At 36.7% G+C, this 15416-nt stretch overlaps 1 protein-coding gene across 5 annotated transcripts in view; it reads left to right on the top strand.

The window, feature by feature from the left end:
- The window catches only part of RALYL (RALY RNA binding protein like), a 727077-nt gene that overhangs the window by 42766 nt on the left and 668895 nt on the right, over positions 1-15416 (top strand). The gene's annotated exons all lie outside the window — the stretch shown is intronic.

Below are 15416 nucleotides of genomic sequence, written 5' to 3' on the forward strand. Positions count from 1 at the left end.
TTGGGGGGGGGATTTTCACCTGCAAGTTCTGTTATCATCTCAGATTCATTGCAAATGATATTTCCCCCAATTCCCTATTCTTCCTGACTCTACTGTTAATGTAAAGTTGATAAAAAATAATTATTACAAAGGTTAAGAAGCATTAGATACCATGAACTGTGTCTTAGAAAACACTTTTATTATTGTAATACTGAGATAGAAAACTTTTTTTTTCCTTTTTAACTTTTAAAATGGCTATATCTATCAGATTTGTCATTTATGTATTTGATCATGAAATATTCATCAAGGAACTACTTTGTGTCTGTCATTACAATTTAAAAACACCATCTCAGCCCTCAAAGGACATGCATTTAAGAGATGAATAGAGACTGGTAAACATTATATAGTGAAATAAATGCTTCAATGGCACAACATAGAGCTTTAGGGGAGTGAATTGAAGAGACACTCCCCCATTCTTGAGGGTTCAGTGAGAATTTCTTTATTCTGGAAGCGTGTTTTAAACCATGACATAAAGAATGAATAAAAGTTAGCACAAAATTTATGTGATTGTGGTTGTTAATGATCCAGTCAGAGAAAATAGCATAGTGTGGGGATGCAAGGGTGGAGGAGGGCTATGAAATGGAGTGGCAAGATTGGTAGGCCAATTTAAGGAATTTGAACTCCATCCTGGGTATATAGGAGATATTAAAGTGTATGAGAGAGCATGTACAAAATTACCACCATGAAAGAATTTTGACAGCCTTGTTAATCCAAGTGCACTTGACCATAGACAGCTGTGTTAACACTAGACTCTTGAGAGTAAGACCAACTCTGCACCCAAATTATACCAACTGACAAAATCCCACAGTTTTTGTTTGGAGGTGGAAATAGCAAGAACATCAATATTTAGAGCAGGATCTCCTGAGCTGCCAAATAGAGGAAACATCTGTCTTTGTGTCATGGTGGTGAAGAAAGTAACATCTTTTGGTAAATTAAAGGTAGATGACTCATCACACACACACACACACACTTCAGACATATGTAGGACCTCTACACCATATCAATACTTACTGTTTCCTCCCTTCCATCAGTCAAACGTTAGTCCTTCCCCTTCTGTCAATTAAATATCAGTTTGATCAGTATCTAACCTTGGCTCTAAAAGGCCCTTAATACTCAAACCTTAGCTCTTTTTGCAGTTTCATCTGATACTATCTATTTATTCATACACACACACACACACACACACACACACACACACATACATACATATATACATACATACAGTCAGTCATTCAACCAGTGAGTAATTTTTTGGCAAAATTTATAAAAACAAAGCATACTTAGTCTCTTTGGTAGGCACAGTGATCTATAATATAGTCCTTGTCCTTGAAGAGAAAATAAAATTTGTTCAGAGTTATAACAGAAAAAATATATAAATCGCTCTGGATCTTGATAGGGGATGCAAAGAATGTCTCACGGAAGTAATGGATTTGAACTAAGTCTTGAAGAATGAGAAAGATTTGACTGTGTAGAATGTACAGTAAAGGACAAGCAAGTGCTAAATGCTGAGAAGGGAAAAGCACGTTAAAGGGCAATAACTGATTCCCCCCTCCCCTCAGTAAATGTTGAGATGACTCTGGTTTAAAATCCGAGTAACTGGACAATTAATAGGGATTTTCGATTCAGAAAAGAAAATGGATGTTTCAGATAAAAGAGAAAGTATAGTTAGAATGAACATTGAGGTATTTCCTGTACAACTTGATCATTTTGTGGATGAGGATATAAGCTATGTGACATCTCAAAGAGGGGTACTATTTAGTCGCAGAGCTGGGACTAGAACTGGCGGTTCCTGCCTTGAGATATGTTTCTCCCTCATGATAGGGAAATCTGTTTGGACCATATGGGGTAAGAAAACTGTTTGCATAAATAAAAGCTGAGTATTTGAGTCTGATACAGGTGATGAAAAGACAATTACTAAAATGATATTTACACATACATTTTTGTATGACACCCTTAATTATTTTAAGAAGACAGGGCATAAGTAACAAATAAATTACATAATTTGTAATTGATTTAAACAAAATATAACCTAGCATGGTTAACAGAGACAGGGTTCATTGTTAAATGTCATTAGTGCTAGTAGACTAAATAATAATATAGAAATTGCTTCAAATATATAATTTCTAAAATGATACATGTAATAATCACAAAATTTTTCTGTTGTAGATAGTTTAAAGGAATTTGCATGTTATTCAACAAGTTAATTACATATTTTATAAAACTCACAGGATAATTTACATATGGAGAGTTATTACCAACCCTATAACATTATTAAATATTGCAGAACAATTTGTGAAGAAGATACAAATCCATTCATTTAATTTGGATGAAGAAAATAGCAATAAACAAAATCATATTCATAAATGGAACTTCCATTTATGAAATTTAATATAAGTGAATTTCATGAATTATCCTATGAATAATGTGATGAAAAGCAAATGTTGATATTTAAATACCTATTTACTCAAGTTAAAATATTAATTTATTGTATAATAAATTATTTTCTATTTATTCTCCTTAGAATATTTACAAATATTGAAGAACTAGAACTTTTTTCATACCACTATGGACCCTACTTAATAGTACTTGCTGCTGTATACTACTAATAGCTACCATTATTGAGCATATATTTTCTGCCAGACACTATGCTAAGTCCTTTACCTACATCATCTCATTTAATTCTACTAATATTCTTGCAATTTTGTTATCATTATGCTTATTTTAGAGATGAGGAGACAATCTAAGGAAGAATAAGGAAATTACTGAGTGTCAAATAGCCATTAAGTAGTAGAGGTGGTACTAAAACCCAAGCTTCTCAGACTCCAAAGCCCATGCTTTTAGCTTCCATGCTACCCTGTTTACACATATGTTCACCCTGTTCACACGTATTTATTGAGCATCTATATTTGTCAGGTAGTGTTTCAGAGGCTAGGGTTACCAAGACACGTAAGGCATAGCCTTGGGCCTTCCAGTTCTTCTCCAGGAAAAGAGGATATTTAAAGGGACAATTGCAGTGAAATCTTTCAGATCCTGTGATTCAAAGGCATTGGGGCATAGCAAGTATGTCAGAGAAGACCTATGATTTCTAACTAGGGATTTCAAGGAAAGACCTTGTGTATGAAGTGATGCTTGAGCTAAGTCTAGAAATTAAGGAATTGTTGGATGGCTAAGAAAGGAAATGGCCATCCCCAAAGAGGAAAACCTTTGTGAAAAAATAAGGAACCATGACACAGCATGGGGAGAAGTATAGCTTTCAGATTGACGGAAGCATGAAATAAGACTAAAGAAAAAGGCATATTTATCATAAAATACTTAATATCCAATTAGAAAGAGGTTATATTGTATCCCATAGCTATTCGGACTTTAGGATATTGTAATGGTGCTGTAGTATTGAAAATGTAGTCATGATTTCTTCTAAAAGATCCCTCTGGACCTCATGTGTCATGCCACAAAATGGGGCCGCACCAGATACCGGTAATGAGATGGTGACAGAGGCTCACAGGGAGGTGTAGAACATGTTATTAAAGGGTTTGTTTTCTGTGCTCTTAAAACACATTTCTTTGGTTATATGAGCCTAAGTTTATTTGTAGAGGTCTGTTTATTTCTCACATACTTATGTTACATGTTTATATCAGCAGATATTTCCGTAGGTGCTGGATTATCATCAAGTTCATTAAACTCTCTCTTGTAGCTTCTCCATACTTTAAAAATACTCGTATGAGAACTGAACAGACTTGAACATACTTTGTGTTTGCTGTTTTAATTATTTTCTTAATTAGCGTTATGGAAATTGAAAAAGGAGTAATTATTTCTGCTGTGAGGTTAGAGGTATTGCATTGAAAAACATTGCAGAGTTCTACAGCCATTGATATGATTATGAATAAGGGGGCTGATGCTTTGAACTATTTGATGTAGAAATAATTGCTCAAGAAAGATGTCAAATATGCAAAATTACAATTTATGTATCAGAAATTTCTTTACTTAACCAATATAGGAACCGATCAATTCATTTAGGGGTTAATATTAGAAAAAATGAAGGCTAAACAATTTCTTCAGAATAATTTGATAATCTTCTGACTTGTTAACCATTCCTTGTAGGTTTTCTATGCCAGTAGCAGAACCTAAAATAAAGATGAAACTTTGTGTGGATAACAGATTAATTCAGTAACGGACCTATCCTGCCATGCCTGTGGACTGTTTATATTTTTAGTTCTTTAGGAGGAATGTAGGGGGCAGTCTTTGAAAAGCTTTACCTACCTTAATTTTGCTTTGTAGCTGATTAATAGCTATACCTCATATAGTCAGTTATACTCCTTGAGAAGTGGCCAGTTAGGCATCCTCAGTTCTGAATTTCAGTCTGTCCCCTAAGTTTATATTAAACCATTTCTGTTACCATCATTTGCAGCTAGAAGACAGAATGACCAGACAGTGTCCTCAGAATATTCTGCAACATTTTGATACAAAAGGCACATAAATCATAGAAGGAGAACTCCAGAAATAGACTCTCCAATATTATCACCTTAGCTTCCAGCATTGGTGGTGCTGGTACTTACCTCAACACAGCATCTGACAATTAATGGTACTTCTAGTAAGTACTGATTTACCAATTCAAATTGAATGATGCTAGATTGATATGAAGTGCTAAATATTATCTGATGAATTACTTAGAGATTACCAACGTGATTTCAGTTAAGGCCATCTGTGTTGCATTGTTTATTATGACGTTAGAAAAGTTTAATTGTACCATATGCTTCCAATATAATCAACCTGAGTAGTGTGTTTTGCAATGTATATGTGAAGTTAAAGAAAAGAACTATAAAGGTTTATTTGGGAGGCTGCACACTCTGATGCTTTCTTTAGTCACCTATTTATGAACAAGTGTTTATGTTCTTATATCTGCCCAATAGTATAAAATTACAAAGAAACAATACAAACCACTTATGATAATCAAAATTTACGCTAAGCATATGCCAGGGATTAAGTGAGAACATTTTTTTTTTTAACAGCTGAACAGTAACCAAGAGTTTATCAAGACTTGACACAGGCTAAGCTAAGTGACCCTGCCCCTCGGGAGTGTTCTATTGGGTTGGTTTACTGCCATTCAGTAGAGACTATTTGGGGAGAGTTTGAGCCTGCTCATACTGGAAATCGTTAATGTTGTATAGTGATTCTGGTCTAATTCAGGCAATGAGGTTGCCAATTTTATCTCTCTAATAAAGTGTCCCGGCCTGTGGGACAATCAACGGAAGCTCCAAGTCCTGCGAAGGAAGAATGGTATGGGACAAGAGACACGAGGAATGACAGCAAGACAGGTTTCTGATCAAGCTGCAAAATTTTATTGAAGAGGCAGGTTATATATGCTCTAAGGTAGAGGGAGTGGCTAGTAAAAACAGGTGGCGGCCTAGGATTGGTGGCTGCAAAGGCGGGTGGCGGTCTAGGATTGGTGATTGCTGTTGCTAGGGCGGGCGGCAGAAGTACGGTTAGAGCTTTTGGCGCGAACTACCGTTACTTCCTTGAAGAAGGCTAATTATAGCTTAGGCTGTTCTTGCATCAGCCCTGGCGGCCATGTTGCATGTTACCGGTATCGCTGAAGGTGAATATTATATATGCTACCTTAATTGTCCCCAACAATAAAGGAAGGCACCAGGGATTGTGCTAAAAGGAAAAGGGATGTGGCAAGGGTCCACTGGAGAATATTCCTACAAAAGACTGCTCTGTGTCTGGCAGACACAAACATTACAAGGACACTGCCTTCAGATTTTTTTCAATCAATATCTTTTCCAGTCAATATCTTCATGTGGTAATTTCAGTGATAATGTTTCACTGCATCAGAGACTAAGAGAGATCTAATAAACAGGCAAAATAAAAATTTGGAAGCAAAAAGAAAATGGTTCTGAGTTTCAAACACAGGTAGAAGATAAAATTATGGGAGATGGCATGTGATTTAATAAAAGCATATTGAACTGAATGATGTAGTATGTAGTAGTGTAATTTACTTAATTAGCCACTGTTATTGGTTGAATTGTGTCCCCCCAAAAGATACGTTGAAGACTGACTCCTGGTACCTATGAATGTGATCTTAGTTGGAAACAGTCTTTGCAGATACAATCATGCTAAGGTAAGTTCATACTGCGTTTGGGTGGGCCCTCATCCAGTATGACTAATGTCCTAGGTGCAGAGGGAAGATGGCCATGTGAAGACAGAGGCAGAGACTGGAGTTAAGCTGCCATAAACCAAGGAATGCCAAGGAATGCCAAGGAATGCCGTGGATTGCTGATTACTGCCAGAAGCTAGGAGTGAAGCCAGATTCTAGTGGTGGCCAAGCACAGATAAGATCTCTTCTGAGAAAGAGGGAAAGTCCTGAGAAAAGCTCTGTTATCTGTGGATCAGAGCTCTGGCTATTAGAGAATCTAAAGGAAGGATCTTAAAGATGTGCAGCAGCAGAAATCACTGACTGCATCAAGGAAAGAAAAGGGAGGCTGAGGGGGGAAGGAAAAGGAGGAAGCAACTGGTGGAAATTAAGGGTATCATAAAAGGGAAGAATATCATGAAATCCTATGACACACCACCTCCTTTCTCCCTGATAGGTAATTTTAAGCAAAGAAAAAGGTGCTATTAAACTGAAAAAAATAAAAAAATAAAAAAGCATTCACGTTCTCTAGTCCTGGATAAAAATACTTTATTGTTCATGAACAAATATCAAGATAATTTTAAATGAATAGAAAACATCAGGCAGTATCCAAACCAAACAACTATAAGAAGAAAACAAAATACAGTATTTATTTTTATTCTGATGATAGTACTTACCAAGTACCAATCATGGAGCAGAAAGAAATATAATTTTAAATAAATATTACCAAACAAGCATTTGGAGATGTGAAAGAACATTTCAAATTGAAAATTCAAAAACTCAGAATAGGAATGGACAAAAAAAAAAAAAAAAAAGGATATGAAAAAAGAGTTAATAAAATCAGTAAACTGATGAAGAAATATCTCAGAAAAAAAAATTCCTACAAATTTCTTCCAGAATTAAAAGTATATGATTTTTTATAGGAAGTTAGATTTACCTTTGGAATCAAAAATTAATTGAAAAAATAACCATTAAAATATGAATTTTGACAAAAGATAAAAATCCACAGAAAATTAATTTTTTAGGTCTTACAGCTTGCTAGCACAAGGGTGAGGCTTATATAGGCAGAATGGGAAGTTTTAAAGAAAATAGTCTGATTGATTGATACAGGATAGTTTTCCTTATTTGGCTTAGCCTTGAGTTAAAGGAACTAAACTACATGGTGTAATGATTGATTGTTCCCAGGTTTCAGGTTCTAGGAGAGCTAGCACTTATAGGGGATAAGAACTTAGTTATGCTTTGGTTCACTGACATGGGGCTCAGCAAGAAGGACTCCATCTCAGGCCCATTTAATTTAACAACTTGTAAGAAGACGTTAATTATAATGTTAATCTGAAGTTGCTTTAAATCATTTTGTAAGTTAAAATATTCAGCAGTAGGACTCACCCTTTCTCTTTCATAAAACTATAATTATCAGTTATCAGAGGTGGGATACATAATTTTTTTCATTCTATCACTCATCAGTTAATAGAAAATTGGGAAATATTTATGAAGTATCTCTGTGGTGACCCCCAAAGATTAACACTCTTGAGTATTATAAGCATTACCAATTGAAGACTTTGTTCTCTTAAACAAACATGCACACAAACACATGCACACACACAGAGATGCACATAGCATGGATGTGTATGCACACAATTACTTTCCCACATTTCCCCAATTTATGCCTATCATGATTTGGGGGAGAGGTGTGTTGCTGCTATGAATGCTATATTTCCATATAAATATTTCTTTTCCCTTCATGATCTTGGTTTCATCCTGGTTTGATTTCTCTGCTTGTTTCCACTGGTCTGGCTTTTTCATGTTGGAGGCTTCCTCAAATGTCTAATAATTTCTGGTGTATTAGTCAGGATTCTCTAGAAAAACAGAACTGACAGGAGATACCCGTAAATATTGTGATACTTTTATGAGAATTGTCTCACATGACAGTGGGGATGTGAAAGCCCAAATTCCGTAGGGCAGGCTGTGAGCTTGGAAACTCTGATGAAGGTTTTTGATGAATTCCCCAGGAGAAGCTGGCTGACTAAAGTAGAGATGGAAATTCTCTCTTCTGACAATTGAAATCATCACTTCTCTTTCAAAAGCCTTCAGCTGATTGGATGAGACTTCTCTCATTGTTGAAGGGAATCTCCTCAGTTGGTTGTAGATAAAATCAACCATAGATACAGTCAAGTTACTGATGACTTAAGTCCACAAAATGTAACAATCAGGCCAGTGCTTGGGTGACCAAATAACCAGACACCAAAACCTGACCAAATTTACACATGAACTTAACCATCACACCTGATTATGTTCATATTTAAGAGTAAGGCACTAAAAAGCTCTCTGCTTGGGGTTGGGGGATTGGAGAATAGAGAGAGGGTGCAGAGGGCTTGATGATTGGTGGGTTTCCTAGAGGGTAGTCAGTGATTTGGACTGAACTCTCTTTGAGGCAGTATTCCAAATATTGATACCTCTTTCATTTGTGGTCCTTCAGTTTTTCCAGAGTCAAATACTCTAATTTTCTTTTTGGAGAGCTGTATACTTTGCTACCCATGTTCTGATTGCTAGGAAGGGGAAAAGGGCGGAGGGTCCCATAAATATGTAGACTTCACTTGCTTCACTGTTTAATTTGCTCTACCTCTCCCTCTGCTGTGCTGGGTGTCCTCTACTCCATGGTCTCTAAATTTGATTTATCAAAAGAATAACCCCCCTATACACTTGGTGGAGCTTGGTGGAATGGTGGCTTGTAGGTCATTACATGGCTGCACAGAGTTGGGGCTATGCATTCTGAGTTTTCTGGCAAATCACATCTTTCAGGGTTTCTGGAACAACATGAAACCAGTACATCTCTTGTTGCTCTTTCTCTCTGAAGGCAAACTTCCTCTGCTCTGCTCACCAAGTTTTCATTCCTACAAGAGCTTTCCATCAACATAAGTGTGTTTAATTCTCTTACTTGCTCTTGTCTCACTCCTTTTCATTTTGCCCATATGACTCAGTAAAATTTTTGTTCCAAACTACCATTTTAGTGAGTTTGGGAGAGGAGCAGGAGATGAGCATGTGTATTCAACCTGCCGCAATTAAATAGAAGCAACCAAATATTTTATCATTGTTACTTCTTATAAACTTCTCAGTAAGCCTCTGATATTATCCCATTTAATATCAAGATTAAATGAAAGTTAAATAACTAACCATTCAGGTTTGATTCAAAAGCTTATACTCATTGTTTCCCAAGAAGAAGAATAAAGAAGCACAAGATTACAGGATTCCTAAATTTTTATCTCTATGCATGCTTTTAAATTTTCTATCTTGATAGATTCTGCATTTCAAATAATTTTGTCTACTAAACGAATTGTATATACCACTGCATTTTCCTGTTTTATATTCATTCAAATACGTAACCAAAGTTTCTGAACAGCATGAGTAGCCAGAGCTGTCCCACCTGACAATAACAATTTTCAATATAAATTTTCCTCACTGTCCTTTAAGCTCTTTCTGACAGCCATCAGGTTTCTGCTAACACTTTCTTCAGAGATGTGCATTTTTTGCCCTCCATGTCACAGGTCATCCCAAATCATTGGCACATTTTTAGTTTTTGTTAGATTAGCACCTCACTTCCTGGAATTAATTGTCTTTGCTGCATAACCAATTACCGCACAACTTGTTGGCTTAAAACAAAAATTATCATTTATTATTGCTTACATTTTGTGAGTCAGGAGTTCAGACCAGCACAGCAGTATGGCTCGTCTCTGTGCCACAATATATGAGGCCCCAGCTGGAAGAATCAAAAGTTGGGGAGCTAGAATCATCCAGAGTCTCATTCTCTCGTATCTGGAGGTTGATCCTGGCTGTTAGTTGGAGGTTGTCAAGAACGGTGAAGGGTATGAGATGTTACCCTGCACGCAGGCTATCATGGATACTGGTAGAAGACATGAGACTCTTGAGTCAGAGACAAAGGGCTCTACCAATCATGGCACAGAATGAGTTTCAAGGTCACATCCTTACTCTTGGCCCTAAGTCCCAGGGGTTGAACTGAGTGGCTCAAGTGGCATGTATGTATAGTGGGTTTGCATCACAGCTGAAGAACCTTGAGGTTAGGGAACCCCAATCTTTTCAAGCAGTTGCAAGTAGGCCTGCCGGACCTTTGTCCTGGGGGAAGACATTTTTATACTCATCAGGAATCAAATAGACCCTTTGCTCCAGAAGGAGACATTATCCCTCTCTTCCAAGATTGCTTTCTATACAACACTTTTTGGAAGGATAATCTGTAACAAAGAACAGTCATGTCTCTGCTGGCAACATATGCAGAAGCACAAAAGACACATTGGGAAATTTCTCCCAACAAAAGGAAGGAGGAGAAAATATGGACATTGAAAGAGTGTAATAAGTATAAAGGAATTGGAACTTCTTATACTGTTGCCTAAAGGCAAGGTTGACGAATTTGACTTGGGGGCCTTTGAGTCAGAGAAGGTTTCAAATGGAAAATGCATGAAGGAAGCAAATTAAATACTGAGGAAATCTTCATACAACCTTATTTTTGTTCATATTGTTATCATTATCATTAGCTGGTGGCCATGTTGATGTGCTTTAGCAAATCTAAGATGCTTGAATAGTTTTGTTTGGCATATTTTCATGAGAACATTTATTAACATTAAAGTAGATGCTTAACCCAGAGAAGGGTAGACCCAGGGCACACTTGATGCCCTGTTTAAATAATCTGAATAATAATAATAAATGTTTGAGGCTGGCGTGGGGAGGTTGGGGTTGGAGCTTTAGACTGCTCCAGAATGCAAAATCAAGGTCAATGAATACAGGTTGCAGGGAGGCAGACTTACCCTCACTATAAAAAAGAACTTTTTAATAATTAAAGCACAGCCTGGGAGGAATCTTAATTGACAGAGAGAAAATACAGCTTTGAAAGCAAATGCAGAGAGACCTTCACAGAAATTAGAGCATGGAGAAATCAAGCCTGAATACTGCAATATCATGTATTGATGTTTAGAAGCCAAAGTAAGACAGTAAATCAGTTGCAGGGGCAGCGGCCCTAGGAGAGAACTACCCTGTAGAATGGCAAGCATTTGTTCAGTTTAAGTTTGACATTGAAACAGTGAAGAAGTCCTAAAGTTAACTGGCCAGGACTATTGTGAATTCTCAAAAGGTAGACAATACCAGTGAAGACAGACAGAGCTGACTATGAGCTTCCTCCCTTCCCTTCCCTTCCCTTCCTTTCCCCTTCCCTTTTCCCTGTTCCTTCCTCTTCCTTACTTTCCCTCATTTTCTCTCACCCTTCCCTCCCTCCCTCCTTTCCTTCCTTCCTTCCTTCCTTTTGGTCTCATTCCTTCCTTCTTCCCTTCCTTCCCTCTTTCTTCCTTTTTCCCTTGCTTCTTTTGCCTTTCATCAAATACATATTTACTTTGTACCAAGCACTATGCTCATAATTAAGGTTTTTGTAATGAGCAGAATTTGTAGTCTTTACCTTCAAGATACTTAAAAGTTAGTGAGAAAACAGAACAAATGGATGGTTGCAGCATATAAATACTCTCAAAACAATAGAGGGTGCTATAAAAGAGATTTACAGGGGACAACTAAATTAGATTGGGAGAATGGAAGATCCTCTCTGAGAAAAAGATGTTCAAGCTGAGATCTAAAGCCATATCAGGCTGTGCCATCTAAAGGAAGAAGAGAATAGCATGGAAGATTTGATGGGAAAGTTCTTAGCCCATTCCAACAATGAGAGTAGCCAATGTGGCTAGAGCACAATTGGTGCAGGTAGCTGACATGAAGTGAGGTTGAAAACTAGGCAAAGCCCAAAAGCTGGATGTGGTTTCTGCTTGGAGGCCTGATTGGTGGTGAGTAGGTATATAGGGGAGAAACAGCTAGCAGGCTATTGCCATAGTCGAGGAGAGATGTTGGTAGCTTGGACGAAGAGAGCTGGCCTTGGAGGTGAAGAGACGCTGACGGATGCTTTTCACCACCATTGAACAGAAGAATTTACCAGTTTTACAAGCAGAAAACACTGGTCATTCACCGGTATTATTTTCTGATCATCTTCAGTTATATATGACCCTCAGTATGGCATCTTGGTTAAGGACACAGACTCTGTAGTGAGACTAGCTGTTGGCATCCCACAGTAGCTGTACCATTTACTAGTACATGAACTTGGGCAATTCTGGCCTTCAGATCCCTTGTCTGTCAAATAAACTGCATACAAGTAGCTACTTCATAGGGTTTGTGAGGCTATCAAAATGATGGTGGTAATTTATGGAAAGAAACCCTAGTCAAAATGTACAAGTTCCTTTGATTTAAGGATGTTGGTTTATAAGAACTTAACTGGGTGACAGTGGTTATACAAAACAGGAGACTTTGCACGATTTCCCTATTAGAACAGCAAGTGTCCTGTGCCTTCAGACAAATCAAATGTGCCCTGGTATTCACCTGATCATTAGGTGCTTGTATATGTTTACTTTGCCGTTCTTTTGTGATATCTTAAACCCTTTTGCCTTGTTCCAATATTTGCGAATTTTCATCAGGTACATGTCACCAGTTGTAACAATCACAGCACATTCCTGAGTTTTTCTTGAGGCTAGAGTACCAGGTATAGTGTTCCGTTGTAGGTCGGAGATTTATGTCTGTTTAAAGTTGGTTTCTGCAATTTTGTGAAGAGATTAGACAAGGTAATGTGTATAAGACATTTGGTACATTCCCTGGAGAACAGTAAACACTTAATAGAATGCAGGATTTGATTATTAGTGAATTGTTAAATAAATCTATGCTTTAATTTTAGTTACTCTAGCATGATTTCTTTCATTTTCCAAGGGCCTATAATAAAGTACCCCTTCAAGTGTAATAATCCAGACATGTCTAAACGAAGTGAACCAGCTCACCATCTGCTCACAGTTCTGCTATTTAGGCAGGGATAACACTGAAAACAATCTGCCAGAGTTTCAGTTATGCAAATAAATTAAACGGTTGGACCAGGCTATCCTGGCTCTTTCTGCATTAATCTCTAACTCTTAAAAAAAAAACACCCAAATAGAAACAGTCCATCTCTGTATTATGTTACATGAATACATTTTATAAAAGCTTTTTCAAGTGAAAAATAGTTTCAAAATATAAAACAATTTTATGCTTATGGTTACTGAACTAGTTAAAAAAAATAATAATAACATAGCTTTCTTTCTCCCTTAGTTTGCTTAGGAGATACCTCTACATACCTAAGAGAAAAAAATTCCATATACCAATTTATATACTTGATACTAAAGTATCTGACTGTGACAAGTTTGGTTGGCTACATTAGGCTGTCATGAGACATCTCTTCAGGATGCTCATGGAAAAATTGGCCAGGTCTAGGCTTATAGCTTGAGGAATGATTCAGGGGGCTCAGGGGAGTAATTAGAGGTAGGATTAGTCAGCACTAGCCCTACTCGGCAACTGTATCAAGCCTGGACCAAATAATCTGCTGACAGGCAAACAATGTCATGTCTTTCCAAGGGAATAGCACGTGATGCGCCCGTCTTAATATGCCTCGGAGTTCTTGGTTGTCAGTATTCATACATCATTAATGACTGTTCTCATGTTGTTTTCCCACAACGGTAACAGCAGTAATTTGGTGGTCTCTTCTCTTCTTCTTAATGTAGTTTGCTATTGCACAGTCCCTAGTCATTTTGTGTTCTCCCCCAAATTTTCTCCTGGTTGTAGAGTTGCATGTGAAGCTGCAGTTGGGGAAGATATTCTTCCTCTCACTCCTGTCTCTTGTTATCTGACATTATTGGACATATGGGCTGAAAATCAATCATCTTCAAAGTTGGCTTGCAATCTGTGCATAACTCAAGCTCATATTTATATGCTTCCAAAATAGGAGTTTATAAGTAGCAGCAGTTTCATTTAAAAATTTTAATTAGAGAAATTGTAAGTTTACAGAAAAATCATGTAAAAAATATAGCATTCCCTATTACCCACCCCCCATCTCTGTGTAGAAGGGAAACTGAAAATCAATATATCTATGTATACTCTTTAATTTAGGAAAGGTTTTCTAGCACTCACATTTTTAATATTATGAAAAATAGCTGTTAACATCTTATAGAATAAAAAATTATTTTTGAACTCCATATCCAGATAAGCAACTTAGTTGATACAAAGTAGAACTCAAGAGAGTCCTGTCTTTGTGTTTAATATATATTCTGTTTTATTTATATTCAAATGTGGTAATGTTATGTTCTAGTTTTAAGTGACTTTTTTTTCTATTTGCCAAGAGAAAATGAACATTTTCCATATTATCATCGATAAACTTTGCTTAATATATTAATTGGAGGAAATTGCAAGATAGAAATATAGAATTATAGAATTACATGGAGTTCTGCTCATGAAAAAGGAACTAACAGCATACTCACACTGATGAATTGCTGGAAAAGAATGTACAAAATTTAATAGTGCACTCAATTCTGAGTTTCCTTAATGTAAAAAGCGATTTTTCAAACTGAGTCTGCCATGTACTTTCTTCAAGATTTTACTTCAGATTTATCAGCAAATTTAAGGTAAAACTGCACATAATGAATAGAAAATAAAGTGCCAAGCACCACAGTTTCTACTCCCATAACCTTCGTATACTAGAAAGTAACTATTCTAACCACTGTAGTTTGGAATAATAGCTCTCGCAGCTGACCTGCTCAGATTTTAACATGACAGTTGATTTTTCTTCTTCTACTTGATCCTAATTTTTCAATATTAAGTACATTCTCTGACTTCCAAAAGGAGTTATGTTGAAAAAGTGTTCCGTACACACAACACGACAGCTAAGGAAACCCCAGAAAACTTTTATAAGCCATTTTTACTTGGTCTGCCTTTTTTATTTTGCTACATTCTTATAAAAATATGGATAGGGAAAATATTATTATACTCCTGATAGAATTGAGAAAACTGAAACAGGTAACATTTCAATGGAAGATTTTGGGTCATCAAGTTTATGGGATAGAAAACTCAGACTGGGACCCAGAAGCTCTGCTGCTCAGATCATACAATGTCACATCAGGATGCAGAAACAAATTTAAGATGTTAATATGTTTATATTGAATTTGGGGAGTGATTTATTTTCATTGTTAAATAGTAAAAGTTCCCTGGTACAAAATATGGTAACTCATATAAAAATGAAATTGTGTATTTGATACCACTTTGAATAATAGCTATCTGGCAGCAATGCAGTGTGTTATTATGAACACAGACTCTGGAGTAGTATTTTCTGGTTTGGCATTTAGGCTCTGCCCCTTACTAG

Source organism: Choloepus didactylus, chromosome 14, assembly GCF_015220235.1.
Source record: "Choloepus didactylus isolate mChoDid1 chromosome 14, mChoDid1.pri, whole genome shotgun sequence".
NCBI classification, from domain to species: Eukaryota; Metazoa; Chordata; class Mammalia; order Pilosa; family Megalonychidae; genus Choloepus; species Choloepus didactylus.